At 38.4% G+C, this 17,142-nt stretch overlaps 1 pseudogene; it reads left to right on the top strand.

The window, feature by feature from the left end:
* The first annotated feature begins 15,364 nt into the window (after positions 1-15,364).
* Positions 15,365-16,146, top strand: LOC149143269 (autophagy-related protein 8f pseudogene; annotated as a pseudogene).
* The last annotated feature ends 996 nt before the right edge of the window (positions 16,147-17,142 follow it).

Below are 17,142 nucleotides of genomic sequence, written 5' to 3' on the forward strand. Positions count from 1 at the left end.
GGGAAGATAGTGACATCTATTGAACTGTTTTCTTATTGTCCCTTTTATTGTGGTTTAGCTGGAAGTTTATGTTTGGTAATGCTCTGTGCTGGCCAAAGGTTGTTGTCTTCTATATTGATACTCTTTGACACAGATACTCTTTAACCCTGTAACCTTTAAATCTGATGCTCTTTTACATCGTTGACTGTGTGTTTGACATTTTACTATGTTCTGCTATAGTAAGTCAGTCAACCTTTCCCATTCTTGATTTGTTGGTAATTGGATACTCAGCATTCTCCGGTAAGTTTCATCTGCCTTAGTGTATTTGGCAAATGAAGCGTTATTTACAAATAGATGTTTTACCTCATGATGGAGGTAAAATAGATTTTCAAAGGGACTGTACAATTCCTTTTTTGTTGGTATTCCTGAAACCTGTGAAGTAGCCATTTGCTGCCTTGCTTTTTTCCTCTAACTTTTGCATAAGGTCCCTCTTGGTGAGGACTTTCTTTACCTCTAGAATTGTAGCAATCATGTCTTCAATTTCCAGTTCCTATAGTTGTACTTGTTCTATTAGTTCCTAAATCTACCTCAGGCTGAAGAAAAGCAGGTCTAGCGTAACATCAAACCATGCTTAACCTGGTAGCTAGCCCTACTAGGTCGGGAGAGGGCTCTCTACTTGTCAATCGTGATTAGAATATGGAAAATAAGGCTTGAGATGACTAAGAATAAATGCTGATTTTAGGCTAGGTATATTAGGTCAAAGGATTTGGTTTGATTTTGATGGTTAGTTGCTGGATAAAATGAGGAAGGCATCTTTGGGTCCGGGAAATCAACTAAGATTTGCAGGAGTTTCTGTGGGGTGAGGTAGGCAAGTGTTTTGGAACTTTGATTTGGATGTGATGGTAAGTATAAGACCAGTGAGGAGTTGGAGAGGGCATGCAAGGTTCATGAGTCCTCTTCAAATAGGAGAAAACATTAAAAACTAAATGTATCCTCCAGGAAGAGCACTGAATATCATTGGATTCCACCTATTTATCTTGATTCATTTAGTTATGAAGAAAGAAATTGATGTTGGCACATATACACATAAGATAAACTAAATAACAAAGGAAGAAACAATGCCAACACACCTTACCACAAGAATCCCACAAAATGCTGCAAAACCAAGGTTCATTTCCTTGCCAAACTGCAGAAGTGATTTACAATAAAGCTCAATGCATTCACAAGAGTCCAACCTCTACAAATGACTAAGAAAGTACATAATATAGGCATCAAACCACCTATGATAGCTATCAGGGGTCGAATCCATGATTCAAGGAGTTGTTTCAACAACATCTAAACTAGGAAGTAGAAAATAGGCATTGGAATAGCTTGCCTCTAAAACTATGGAAACTGATTCATTGAACGCCAAACCACCTCTAACTAATGTATCTACCCCCTCAAGTCATTTTTCATCATATTTACATCATATTGCATCATTTATCATCACACATTTACCAAGGATAAGATAAAAGGTCAACTGATAGTCAAACTGGGTGAAATTCTGAGTTTTTAGGCAAAATTGGCAAAAATTTGCGTGATGCGCAGCGCCCTAAGCCTGATGCGCAACGCCACTTTAGGGATGCTTTTGAATGCCTTACACTTCACCAAATCAGGCCCAAGATATCTTGTTGGAAAGCTCTACCTATCTAGTTTTTGGAACATTTTGAATTTTCTGATTTGGAGTTGATTTGCCCCTTTAAAAAGCATTTCTCCCGAGACTGGTTCCTGTGGGTCCAAAAAGTGGTAGAGAGGGCATTTTTTAGGTGTTTTTTGCCCTTTAGGTGACCCCGATCTCCTCCAAATTTTATGAAGATTTATGGGTTTCATTTTTTTTTCATGAGGAATCCAAAACTACAAGCCATTCAGCAAAATATTAAGCGAACTCAATGCGCAGCGCCATCAGCTGAAATTTCCTGTGTTGCAAAATTTGATGTGCAATGCCACTAATTTGATGCACAACGCCCGTTTGCAGATTGATTATGGAGGCCTTCCCTATGTCAAAATTGGGTGAAATATATATTGTTGGAAGTATTATTGAGTCTACTTTCCAAAACATCTTGAATTTTTCAATTTGGAGTTTATTTTCCCTGTCAAAGGTCAAATATCCTGAGACTGGTCAAAATGTGCAAAAAGAGGCTGCCTAAATGCAGAGTGTTGTTGCAGTCAACTTTTGAAGGTCTTCCTCAACTCCAAATTGGTCTCATGATAGCTAATGGGAAAGCTATTTGTGTCTAGTTATCAATTCACTCATCAAGAAAGTCATTTGGCCAACCAATCTAGGAGAATTCTTGATTTTCCCAAGGTCACGCCAGAGGTGCAGCAAATCTCCTGAGGCAACTATATTTTTGTCAGTTCTCTAAAACCATGACATTTGTGTAAAAAGTGAAGGATTTTTTTCTTCCTTGGCCTATTATGGACAAAACTTTCTCTCACTTTTGTCAAATTCATCTTCTATTTCTCATAAACATCATTTGAGTAAAACCTACCCCGATGTGTGGAATACGGGATTTGTAGAAATGAAGTGAAATGAAGGGGATAAGGGGCTTCTAAATTATTGAGGAAATTTTGGGAAGTAGGGAGGGATGTTAGGAAGAAAGGGAAAGTGTAATTTCAAATATTGAGTGAGGGGAAGGGGTCCAAAAGGGAAAAACACAGGCTTAGCCTAGAAAATTGTCAAATTGTAGCAAGAAACTAGGGTTTGTGGGAAAATGAGGAATTTGAGGGATATCAATGATGGGAAGTGTTTAATAAGGTACATTAAGGATAGGGGAAGGTGTATGAGAATCAGGATGCAAGCTTTGTTGATGATTTGACCATCCAAGAGAAATTACCTTCAAAACCCTAGGAGAGGGAAATGAGCCTTACCCAAGTACAACTCAAGCATGAACAAGGTGTAAAAATGACCCATTGGAACCTGAAATGATGATGAAAAATCTCTGCATGATGGTATGCTCAGCTGAATGGTGACATGGACTGACATTTGGACAATTTTGAAAGAAGTGAAAACAAATCCTAAACCTAATACCTAATGACCAAATTTTACTTGAAGACTCATTGAAATGAAAAAATTTGACCTTGACACCCAAAGACCACTTTGTAAGAGCATGTTTGATCACTGGTGGAAGGCTTCAAAGACTGACACTAACATTGGCTCCAATGGGGATGGTATCTGCTTGGAGGTGCTAAGGACCGCAGATCTTTGGGAAAGCAGACCAGTGCCTTATCCATTCGGCATGGAGTCAAAAACTCAAACTGAGATGCATGACTAAAAACTGACAACTTGACGAAACAAACTGACTTGAAACTAACTCAATACTAAAACACAACTGACAAACTAGAAAATATGCTCAAAATGGAGTTTATTCAATAAAACCTACTCTAGTTGTTCCATTCATCACCTGATCAAGTGAGATGAAACAACCAATGCAACCAAGTAAGCATTCTAGCTGCTATTTGCATTCTCCAGTAGTGCTTTCTTATGAACAACAAGAGAGAACTACTAAAAAGCAACTCCCATGAAAAATTGTAAACAAATCCGTTGAATAATATGGATCCTCTATCTAACTCCAAAAATATTGCATAAGGATCTTGAAATTCATGCACACTAGGACTTAGCTCATCTAATGGATTACTTTTCTTCTTCTCGTACCATGAATGCAAACTTTCATCTAAGCACTATGATGAGACCCCTACTGAAACTGACAAAGAAATTGTTTGTTGGATCAAGTTTGTATCAATACTTGTTTCAATCTCACAGTTAGCTAGTGGAGGACTTTTACTATAGACATCATCCAACACATCAGCTATTGGATCGCGAAAAACTTGAAAAGACTGTTGCAACCCATTTTCTATTAGTTCTAATGAGATTGCATGATTTTCTATAGGCTGCTCATTTGAAGATATACTATGCAATTTTCCCTTCAAAAACTGAAATGATTCAAAACAAAATGGTACGGAATCATCTTGCATCATTTGATCATATGGTCCAGCTTCCAAATCTTCATTTGCAACTTGACAATCAATGGCATTCGGGGGCTGCAAATCTAGATATGAGAAGTCTTGCACAAGGATTTCATTTCCCTCAAGATGGTCCAAATCAAGACTTGTCGACAGTTGATTTCTGATTGCATGAAAGTTGTCTCTGATGAACTGAAACAAAGCAAAACAAAAAGGCAAAGATCCTTCACTTACTTCAAAATTTGCTGCACTTTCCTCCTCACTTCCATAGCTGATATGCATCGGTTGATCACTGTATTCGAGCTGCTGAAAGTGAACTTCCTCCTCCCACAAACTAGTTGTTGATTTTTCTGCAAGATTAGCTTCTATTTGGAGAACATAATCATCATCATACTGATCAAACTGAGGCAAATCGTCAGTAAAAAATACATCATCAAGCATGCATGTCATATCAACAGATCTCTCTTCTCCAAGATGATCTATAAAACAATCATTATCAGGTCTATGACAACTGGGATAAGAAACAAAATGTTTTGGATCAGCAACTTGTTCTTCTTCAATCAGCGAGCCATGGGCTTGAACATTATACTCATTCCTTGTGGTGATCCTTTGCATCATCTCTTCCACTGCACTTACCAAAATGTCGAGCTTTACCTCTAAAGATGTCGATTCCTCTGGATCTATGTTTTTCATCTCTTCTTCCTTCAACTTTTCCCTTCTAATCAACAAATTAGCCTCTACATCTACTGCATTGTTCTGCATCTCTTCAAGTGTTGCAAGGTTCCTTTCTCTCAGCTGAAACTCCATTTCCAGATCAAAGGCTTCCAGGTAGTGCAAGAGAGTGGATCCAGGAGGAGGTCTTATATTAACCGACATCGAAAAATAGACTTGATTAAACCTGGCAGAAAATTGTTGTACTGTCTCCCCTGGCTATCTTTTCAACTGGTTATATTCTTCTAGAATCAAGAAAGGGTTCTGTCTGACCACCCACCTATCGAGGAAAACTTTGACGAACTACTGGAAATCTAAGATGCTCACATTAGGCAGGGTTTTGAACCAACTCTTGACTTTGCCTTGCAAAGAGAGAGCAAAGAGCCTAATACTAACATCCTCTTCATCAACTTCAAAAATATAAAGAAAAGACTCAAAATTCAATACATGTCTCTCAATAGTGATGTTGTCACATTCACCATCAAATCTTGGTAGATATAGGTAATAATTGTTAGGGAAAGCATGTGATATAGGAGGTAAAATCAGAGGTTTGCATCTATCTGGAATTTTACAATGTATAGGAGTATGTACAGAAGGTGTAGAATCAGTCTTTGTCTCTTGAGGCTCATCAGTTTGAAGATGGTCATCAAAAAATTCAGAAGAAGGGTCTTGATCAAGATCAAATGCATGCACATATTTTGTATCCACATTCTTCAAAGGGAAAGAATCAAATGCAATTCTAGGATCTTTCCTCGAACACAATATACTTTGTAAAGCCTTCTTGACATTCTCGGGAAAAGAGAAGAAATAACTTATAATAAATAACATAATGTCTTGGATGAAATGCCAACTTGAATACTTGATGTTTCCATATTGTCCTTTCATGATTTTGTTGGCCAAGTTCATCCTCCAGTGGAGTCCTTGGATCTGATCTCGAAACTAATTTGGAGTTGCTAGGTGAATGATTTCAGCCTTCCTATGTCTGATCGTTGTCCACCATCAAAAATCAGATTTGAACTTGATTGCATTTTGCTGAGGAACATAACACTACGTTCCTCAGTATGATCGCCACTGTGTTAGTTCCTAAATCTACCTCAGGCTGAAGAAAGGCAGGTCTAGGGTAACATCAAACCACGCTTAACGTGGTAGCTAGCCCTACCAGGTCAGGAGAGGGCTCTCTCCTTGTCAATATCGATAAGAATATGGCAACTAAGGCTTGAGATGACTGAAAATAAATACTAATTTTAGGCTAGGTATATTAGGTCAGAGGATTTTGTTTGATTTTGATGGTTGGTTGCTAGATCAAATGAGGAAGGCAGCTTTAGGTCTGGGAAATCAACTCAAATTTCCGGGAGTTTCTATGGGGCGAGGTAGGAAAGTGTTTTGGCACTTTGATTTAGATTTGATGGTAAGTATAAGACCAGTGAGGAGTTGGAGAGGGCATGCAAGGTTCATGATTCCTCTTCAAACAACAGAAAACATTAAAAACTAAATGTATCCTCAAGGCAGAGCATTGAATATCAATCGATTCCACCTATTTATCTTGATTCATTTAGTTATGAAGAAAGAAATAGATGTTGGCACATATACACATAAGAGAAACTAAATAACTAAGGAAGACACAATGCCAAGGCACATTACCACAAGAATCCCACAAAATGCTGCAAAACCCTGGTTCATTTCCTTGCCAAACTGCAGAAGTGATTTACAATAAAGCTCAATGCATCCACAAGAGTACAACCTCTAGAAATGACTAAGAAAGTACATAATATAGGCATCAAAGCACCTATGCTAGCCATCAAGGGTTGAATCCATGAGTCAAGGAGCTATTTCAACAACATCTAAACTAGGAACTAGAAAATAGGCAATGGAATAGCTTGCCTCTAAAACTATGGAAACTGATACATTCAACCTCAAACAACATTTAACTGATGTATCTAGCCCCTAAAGTCACTTTTCATCATATTTAAATCATATTACATCATTTACCATCACAAATTTACCAAGGAGAAGATCAAAACTCAACTAATAGTCAAACTGGGCGAAATTCTGAGTTTTTAGGCAAAATTGGCAAAAATTTGCTTGATGCGCAACGCCTCTTCAAGGCTTCTTTTGGAGGCCTTACACTTCACCAAATCAGGCCCAAGATAGCTTGTTGGAAAGCTCTACCTATCTAGTTTCTGGAAAAGTTTGAATTTTCTGATTTGGAGTTAATTTTCCCCTTAAAAGATCATTTCTCCCAAGACTGGTTCCTGTGGGTCCAAAAAGTGGCAGAGAGGGCATTTTTTAGGTGTTTTTTGCCCTTTAGGTGACCCAGATCTCCTCCAAATTTTATGAAACATTTTTGGTTTCATTTTTATTTCATGAGGAATCCAAATATAAAAGCCATTTGGAAAAATATCAAGCAAACTCAATGCGCAGCGCCGGTGGCGCCGCGCTTCAGCTGAAATTTCCTGTGTTGCAAAATTTGATGCGCAGCGCCACTGATTTGATGCGCAATGCCATTTTGCAGACCAGTTTTGGAGGCATTCCCAGTTTCCAAATTGGATTCAGGATGGCTCGTTGGAAACCGTATTGAATCTACTTTCCAAAAAATCTTGAATTTTTTAATTTGGAGTTTATTTGCCCTATCAAAAGTCAAATCGCCCAAGACTGGTCAAAATGTTCAAAATGAGACTGCCTAAATGCAGAGTGTTGTTGCAGTCAAATTTTGAAAGTCTTCCTCAACTCCAAACTGGGATTACGATAGCTCATTAGAAATCTCTTTATGTCTAGTTATCATTTCACTCATCAAGAAAGTCATTTGGCCAACCAAGCTAGGATAAATCTTGAAATTCCCAAAGTCACTCTAGGGGTGCAGCAAATCTCCTGAGGCAACTATATTTTTGTCATTTCTATAAAACCATGACACCTGTGTAAAAATTGAAGGATTTTTTTCTTCCTTGGCCTATTATGGACAAAAAATCCTCTCACTTTTGTCAAATTCATCTTCTATTTCTCAGAAACATCATTTGAGTAAAACCTACCCGGATGTGTGGAACAGTGGATTTGTAGAAATGAAGGGAAATGAAGGGGATAAGGGTCTTATAAATTCTTGAGGAAATTTTGGGAAGTAGGGAGGGATGTTAGGAAGCAAGGGAAAGTGTAATTTCAAATATTGAGTGAGGGGATGGGGTCAAAAAGGGAAAAACATAGGCTTAGCCTAGAAAATTGTCAAATTGTAGCAAGAAACTAGGGTTTGTGGGAAAATGAGGAATTTGAAGGATATCATTGATGGGAAGTGTTTAATAAGGTACATTAAGGATAGGGGAAGGTGTATGAGCATCAAGATGCAATATTTGTTGATGATTTGACCATCTAAGAGAAATTACCTTCAAAACCCTAGGAGAGGGAAATGAGCCTTACCCAAGTACAACTCAAGCACGAACAAGGTGTAAAAATGACCCATTGGAACCTGAAATGATGATGAAAAACTCTCCACATGATGGTACACTTAGCTGAATGGTGACATGGACCGACATTTGGACAACTTTGAAAGAAGTGAAAACAAATCCTAAACCTAATACCTAATGACCAAATTTTACTTGAAGACCCACTGAAATGAAAAAATTTGACCTTCACACCCTAAGACCACTTTGTAAGAGCATGTTTGATCACTAGTGGAAGGCTTCAAAGATTCACACTAACATGTTCTTTGAATTTAAGAACTGGATGAGCCTGGTAGCCTCTCTAGGCATGTTGCCTAATTCTATCTTCACTTTCTCAATAACCTCTGTTATTAATCTTATGAGATCAATTTGCTCGAATATAACATGTATGGATGGCCAAATATCATTGCCAGAGTTAGTGATATTGGCCCACAGTTTTTCCTTAACTTCTCCAAGAGGCTCCTTTAGTGTCAAGCCTCTTTCCATTAACTTGAGCTTTTCCTTTATCCTTGCAGCCTTATGTTCCTCCTCTTTCTACTTAATCTTGGCAAGCTTATAGTATGTTTCTAAGCTTGTCACTTGCTCCTTTAGCTTGTTTATCTCGTTTTTCTGAATAGACATTTCTTCCATGGCATGAACAAGCTTGGCCGCTTCATCTATTGTTATACCTGTTTCTTTTGTAGAAGTTGCTGATGTAGATGTTGTAGTGGTGATGGGAAAGGCAGTGCCTATAGGAGTTTTTGGAGCCAGTGTAGCTGCCAATGTAGATGGTACTGCAGTAGTTGTTGTAGGGATTACAATTTCTGGTGTGGTCCCTACTTCACCTTGCTTCAATGGGATTAAGGCATCCAATTCCTTCTCCGTGCTCCTCAACTGATCATTTAGCTTGAGGACGAAATCCATTAAGCCCTCATGCTGAGTTTGAGACTGTAACACATCTTGTGTTTGTGGATGATGCAAGGAGGGTATCTTTAGTTGCTTCTTCAGTGAAGCAATGTCCTTGTTTTTCTAGTTTATTAACTCCTCTTTTGCATTGATATCTTTGGGATCATGTCCCATTTCTATGATCAAGTCTTCCAAAGACTTGATTCTGTTATCCTTGGCTTGTGATGAAGCCTGTTCAAGCTCATACTAAGCTGAGATGTTGTTCAGGGAACTTTGCAGTTGATGAACAACTATGGACTTCCCTATCAATGTGGAGTAGATCATTTATCTAGCCTGCTTGTGAAACTCTATTTGGTCCACAAGGTGAATATCCCTGGCCAAAACCTCAAAATAAACTTTCTTGTAGTAAGTGGGTGCCCTTGGTTGCTGCATAGCTAGTTGAATGAAGGACACCTGCATCTTCGCCTCTTTGATTTCAAAGGCTCACATCAATCTATTCTGACCTGGAGTAGAATGTTTGAAAAGTTGAGCATATGTCTCAGCTTTCAACCTTTCATTCCTCATTTTTATTTCTTTGAATATTTCTTTGACACTTTTACCCTGGTCTGCTAGCCTGCTGAATGACGATGCCTGTACACTCATCTGTCTCTATATCATCTGGGTTCCTCAAGATGATGGGGGCTGTGTTTCCTCTGGGGGAGCAGTACCTTTACTCCTTTCTAGCTCAGAATCAGTTATTTCAACTGATCCATTGGTGTCTTCCTGTTCTGACACAGGATTGAGTCTAGGCCTTTTGCTTTGGCCTATTTCATATTGAACATTGAAGGCTTGTGTCCCTAAACTTGATCCTTCCTCCCTGCCCCTTTTGGGATTTTTCTCCTCATTCAGAGGAGTCTGCATGATAGGGGGAGTGCTCATTGTCCCTTCCTGAGGTGGTACCTACAAAAATGAATTTTCATCAAGTTTTCTAAATCTAATAATGTGTTTTCCATAGCAACTTCAATATTGTCCCTATCCTCTAAAGTGTTTTCCACCCATTGCAATTGGTTGGCATACTTTTCTATCTCAGGGATGCAGTGATGGATATAGGGAGCCATCTTGTTTTTCTGCCTTCTTTTGTAGATGAAATCCAAGGGATCATATCTCCATATGAAGCTCTATTTTAATTTTAATCTCTGAAGGATTAGGTCTGCCTCCTTTCCAGCTTCTATGTTATTACAAATAAAAGGAACCAATTGGTCTTTTATCTTGAGTTAGGCTTTCTTTTTGGCTTTGAAAAAATTTACCTCGTCTGAATTTATTTTCTGCCTGTAGTACTCTAGGGAAAATAACCTCATTGGGAAGTATTTGAGCAGTTTGTATGGGGCAAGCTGGCACCCATAAAGCCTGATTTCAATGTGGTTTTGGTACAAGTACGGATCTCCCACCTGATGATATATGTTTAAATGAAGGACTCTCCTAATCTCAGTACTGATTCTTGGTGGAGGGGTTCCACTGAGCATGGTCATCACAGGGTGGACAAAGGAATCTATGAATTCATTATATGAATAGGGGGGAGGAATATTGATGAGTCAATGGGGTACATAAGATGACTGATCTTGGTTGGCCCTTGGTGTCCAACTTTTGCAAGGTAAGTGGGAATTTATCTGCTTGGAAGCAGAGGAACATGTGGTATAGTACTGAGGAGTACTTAAAAACCCTTTCATTTCCCATTCTTGTGAACTACTAATGCATTCTATCAGCTATGAATGTTGCAAATTCATAAATGGTTGTAGGAGGTTGTTCTAGGGTATAGATGGACATGAAAGCCAAGATGATTTCATCAATGTACTCACTTGTGGAGTAGCCCAAAATACAAGATATCATGGATACAATATTTCGGCCCCAAGGAGAAAATATAGTTGCTACATATGGAGCAGGCTTTTTGGGGGTATACTTCTCCTTGATGATGAAGGTTTGGATCAATTAGGCCAATCTTGCAGAGCTTAGTTTGGGATATAATTCCAACAAGTCTCCAATTCAGAGGGGAGTTAGGTTTGCCCTAGTTGGAGCTGTAGCATCTCATTGATGGATTCAAGAGTGATGGTGAAAGGGACTTTCTAGTCATGAGACTTGATGGTTCTGTGACTGGGGACGTAGCAAGCATAGCACATATATACAGTTTCAAAAAAAATGTGGACTTGAGGGAAATGGTACTTGGGAAAATTTTGCTACCAAAGGCTAATTTTGTCAGCATAGTTTAGGAACTTGTCCCTACTTTGGAAATGTATTTTGTGTAGGAGCTCTATGACAGAGGTGTTTTTTATCTATAAATCTCTATCAACTAACGGAAGGTGGTCTAGGTCCAAATGGGGCGTGGAGATGGGTCTCACGTTCAATATTGTAGGGGCAACCATAATTCAGTTATTGTGGATTCGAATTAGGCTCACTTAAGGTTGAATTAGGGTTTTCAGAGGTAGTTTGACAGTTTCAGGGTTTGAGTATTCAGCAAGGTACAGTATGGAGTCTATTAGAGTAATTTCAATTAAGTTTTACATTTAACAAAATACTCAATGACTGGTCTAACTTGAAATTAACAGGGCACTTGGTGAATTCAGGTTTAAATACTTGAAACTGACGCAAATTGACTCTGAGTAGGGTAACTGGTAGTTGTAATTGGTCGAAGCATGCTTATGGAGGCTGCACAGTTGACGGAGTGGTCTGTGGCATTCTCTGGAGTGAAATTTTCACGTGGGTTGACGGCTTCAGTGTTTTGTAGGTGTCGTGCATGTGTATAGAAGCTTGCGGGCGAAATTTCAGCGAAAAAAACATTTTTTGGGGCTTTTTGGCTTTTATATGGAAGAAATGTTTTTGGTGGTATGGGTCAATAGTGACTGATTTGTCACATAGCGGGGAGGCGGTAAGCGATTAATTTTGCATCGCTTATGGGCATCGGGTGGTATTTGGGAGGGACCGCCTGATTCCACTCAAAGACTAACACTTCGCTAGGGTGGTCCTGTGGAAAACATCTTTTTCGGGCGTGTATTGTCCGGCGGATGATCCCGCCCGAAATGGTTTCTGGGGCGTTGGATCTAGGCCTTCAGATCAGACGGTGGTCAGGGTGTGATTGCGTGCTGAGGTTAATGGATGTCTCAGCGTGCATATTAAATATGGTAGTATCGAGATTAATGGTTGATTAAGGCAAGATTAGGCCATCGGAGTTGTTAGTAGAGGGCTTAATCATGGTTTCTCCTAACTTAATCGCAGATCGATTAGCTAGTGGGTTTTTGCTGGGTTTGATGTATCTTATAGTTTATATTTAAACTAGGGTATGAGGATACGTTTATATAGGAAATTAATATATATGGGAAAAGGGTTATTAATGGGAATTAATATATAATAGTTAAAAGTTAATATGAAAACATCGAGAATGAATAGTGCTAAGCATAATGTGTTTCCTGTGATTTGTTTATTTTTCGCATATATGCATTATAACTTAAGCTAAAGTATTTTTGTGGGTTTTTTATATGAAAGGGGAATTTACATGGGGTGATTACTTTCCTTAGGCAAATAATGTTTTAACCTTATGAAAAGCGGTTTTGTTAGGGAAATGAATGAAATGAAGGGAGGATGAAGTTTTATGAGGGGAATTTGGTACTTGGTATCTATAAGTCATTGAGCTGAGGGTCCGGTCCCTCCAGAATTTAGGGAAATTCTCTGAGCCCCTTTGACTTAGAGCTTTTTAGTACATAGAACTTTATTATGGGAAATTAGCTAAGTAAAATAGGTAAAATGGATGGGGGAAGTGAATCAGTTGACCTTGAAATCCATCTTCATGCTTGATTGACCATTTACATTTGAAACCTATGATGAGAGATGATAAATATGTTTTTTTCCCTATCATCATATTTATGCAACCTTTCTTCTACTTACCCATCTACTTGTCCTACCATTTTTTCTTCACTTTATTAGGGTGCATTTAGACTAGGAAACCATTATAAAACATTTTATTTTCTTTTCGCAAAGAAAACTATCTAATTCTATCACTATATCATCCAAGAGCTCAGATTAAACTGATGAGCTCCTTTTATTTTACTCTACCTAATCCAATGATCTGCCAAGATTAAACAATTTGGTCAGATTTTATTCTCTAACTATCAACGCGAAATTTAAAGCATAGCATAATCAAGATTAAATAGTTTGATTACCCTAGATTGTGGCATGAATCACAAACTGCACACAATAATTATTTTGCATAAAGTAAATAATAGTGGCATTTAGAGTTGCACACTTTCATGGTCTCTTTTTGTTTTTTTTGGGGTTCATATTTTTTAGGTTTTTTGGACCTTTTTCTTTATTCCCTTTTTCCTTTAATTTTTCTTTTAGGACATACCCTCTTTTCATTTTTTATTTTTCAATATGGAAAACTTTTGCAGAAATCAAAGGCATGTACATATTACAAGGCTTAACCATAGCCATTCAAAATTATGACTCCTATTGGTATAGGAACCTAACATGCCACAAGAAGAGAAATTCGCCCTTCTTCTCCCATTCGAAATCATTCAAGCTCTATTTTGGATTAAGCTTCCCACCTCCTTGTTTGTTATGGTTGTCTCTCATTTTCTGTGGAGAAGGTAGTCTATGGTTTTCTTCACATCATTTGATCCATTATAATGTAATGCCTAATATGATAATTGGGAGCTATCAAAAGTTTGTGAGACTATCTCTAGTAGGACAACTATATTTGACCACCAGAATGTTAATCTTGGAACATTGTGCCCGCAAGTGTTTGCGGCCAAAAGAAGCATAGAGGCTACATTTCTAGTAGCACATGCTCTTATATCTTGACTCCAATGCTTACATGCATGAATATAAAACCTTGTAAGGTTTCGACCTGGAGAATGGACCTTGTGAGATGAACCCCCATGTTTTGCAGCTATTGAATGCATTGCAACCTCAATAGCAGCAGCTTCCCTCAACTCACCTTCTAGCTTCTCAATTTCCAATTCCATTTGCTTGACCTTCTCATCTGCAACTGCAGCCCTTGCCTCCGCAAAAATAATTTTCATGTTTTCTTCTTTTGAAACTCCTTCCTCAGAATTACTGTTTGTTTCATCGGAAGCACTATTTTCGACATTAGCAGACAGTGTTTCAGAGATACTAATCTCCTTTACCTCTTCAACAAACTTTTCATCAATTTCTGTAACAGGACTTATTGCTGAGTCAGAAATAGACTTCACAGGAACCTTCAAATTCTTGGCTTTGCTATCTTGTAGAGATTTCGCCCTTAATCCAGAACCATTCTTGCCACCATTTCGCACATCTGTACCAACTTTTGTAGCCTTTTTTGGAGGATCTCGAGATGTTTTAGATGTTTGTTTACTTGCAATATATTTCTCCATATTTTCCTTTACACCCTGAGGAAAAAGTTCTACTAACTACTAGTGCTCTCCCTTACCTGCAACATTCACTTGCTGTGCAATATTATACCCTGAGACTTCTCTGGCCTAAATCGTCCCTATTGATCTCTCTTTTGTTTCTTCTTCAAGTGTAGACTTTGGTACAGGTGTTTGCATCCTCACATCCTCAAGGTTTCTAATTCCTAAAGACAAAAGCTTTGCTTCATACTCAATTTTTTCACCATCAAGATAAAATGGTTTTTCCTACAATTGCTTGTTATCTAGTGCTGCGTCTTCTAGCAAGTCACTTTCTTCAGGATCCACATTTTATCTTTTACCTTCTTAGTCTTCTCTTCTCCACTCATGTGTTTAAGTTCATGATTCGTAGAGCTATCAAATTCCTTTCTTATTACATTCAGATAAATTTCTTAAATTTGGAGCTAGATCTATAGGCACAATTGTTGAGGTAATTGCCTTCCGTCCATTTGAAAGATGAATCTAAGCTTGTACAAACCTTCCAACATCAAAAGGATTAGGAGCATAATATGCTTTTGTGGCACTGGAAATAAGTTCTTTCTTGCCTCCTTCCGAAGATATACGATACCATTGAATGCTACACTTGGAAATGTCAGGAGCAGTCTCATAACAGGAGATTATTCGCAAATGTGAACCTAAACACTCAACACCCTCTAGTTAACATAAATTCTCTTTATCTTGTTCATGTATTTTTGTAATGGCCAACTCTTTCTGCATCCTACTGGCTTCAGCAGACATTGCCACAAGCTGAAGCTTTAGGCCTTCAGGTTCATGCTCCATGTCCATCACCCTACTTGGTCCATGTAGCATTTTTATTCTCCTTGCCTCTTGCACTTCCTTCCTCATCTCTTAAAAATCCTACTTCTCTCTACTTTTGCATAGATTTTGTTGTTCCTCTAAGTCTTGTTCAACCTGGAGTACAACTAATCTAGCAATTTTAATTTCAGCATGGGCAGCAGCCCTTGCCTCTTCAACCATTCTTCTTGCATCATTAGATGCCTGTTCACCCCAAACAGGAATGTAAGCTTATGAAAACCCTCATCCCTTTTGCTTGGTTGGGGAAGGGCTTCGACCCCTGGATATTTATAGATGAAAGACCCACTGACAACACACTCAGGGGTGCCTGAAATTCCATCGATAATCTTAATGCAAGATCTAGTCTCCTCGCGCATTTTCTTGACAAACTCACCCTTGTGACCTATTATGCCACCAACCTTCTGACTTGGAAAAGAAAAAAGGTAAGAAGTTCCTTCAAGCAAGAGCACGACCTAGAGATGAGGAAAGCTAAAGCTGCTAAGGTAAGGGATAAATATTCTGATAGAATTTTGGTTATTATCGAGAAAGATGAGAGAAGTGACATCCCAAACATTGGCAAGAATAACTGCCCATTCCTCCTGGATTTCCATGTTACAACGCGATTCCGATAGGTGTACCAGCTTCGTAGCTAAGAAGGGGCATTAAGAGAATTGAACTCAGGACCTCTCGCACCCTAAGAGAGAATCGTGCCACTAGACAATAAAAGTACCTTATTCCTATTGCTATGACAGTTGGTCAGTTCGTTTATGTCATTTAAAAATGGATTAAACTAAGCGAGGCGAAGGCTATCCTTATTTTGTTAACAATGTCTTACCTCCAATTGTAGCTATAATGCCCTCAATATATATCCCTGATTTCTCTATGTGACATATAGTGGAGAGAACACTTTTGGTGACTGTTTTGGGAAGTTTTAGTGTCTATGGATAAACGCCTAAATCCCTAGACTAGTAACTAAGTCTAGAACAACAATGCAAAGCATTATCTACTTTTTCAATAACCAGTGGATTAAATAAGACAGTAAAGAAGCCTACCTGAAGCTTTGGCTTACTCCTTATCTCCCTTGACCAATTATGTCACTCCTTTCCATACTTAATCTGCTTGAAAAGTACCTGCACACAGACAGAGGACAAAAAACTGATAAAAGCATATGATGATGATCTATTGATTAAACATAAAATGGAATCAAGTGCATAATACACATATGTAAGCATCAATAAACAATGCAAACATATGGAAAAAGCTTTGATCAATTTATTAGTAAAAGGAAGAGTTACAACCCACTTTGCTTGATTCAGTGCCACTCCTCCAGTTCAATCCCATCCTCTCCTCATAAAAAGCAATAGATTTTGACATCATTACAATACTTGAAACCAAATCAAGTCTAATACTAACAACATCTCCCTATAATTCAATGATTTCCAGTCCCTGATCACTTAGATGAGTGATATTTTTATAGGTGAATGAAGTAAGTTATGCCATAAATGGTGACAAAGAATGCCCTCCCAAACTTAGTATTTAGTTCCATGGAGGAAGGGATAAAGGGATTGATGTTCCTTAACTTCCCCCCTCATCCAATTTTGAGTCCAAAGGAGTGGATAGCCTTGGAAAACTTCTAGAAGCATCCTATGGATAAGAATATTCCAAACCCCAGTGCATATTTCGCTCAAATTCACCCAACGCAAGCCAAAGATGGATCAAGTGCACTGCAATGCACCCTGGCAGTGTACTGGGTTGCACTATAGTGCACCTTGATAAGGGTCTTCCTGTGCTGATCTTCTTAGAGGTAGTTTTTGGATGATATAAGTCTTGGAATCTCTTGGGAAGCAGGCATTTTGATGGTTGACTTCATTAGGGCATATAACAACTGAATTAGGGTTTGATGGACCCTAATAGTACTGATATGTGAGTCA

The sequence above is a fragment of the Pinus tabuliformis genome, chromosome X, assembly GCF_031772625.1.
Source record: "Pinus tabuliformis cultivar Carrire ecotype Pingquan chromosome X, CPIR1, whole genome shotgun sequence".
NCBI lineage: Eukaryota > Viridiplantae > Streptophyta > Pinopsida > Pinales > Pinaceae > Pinus > Pinus tabuliformis.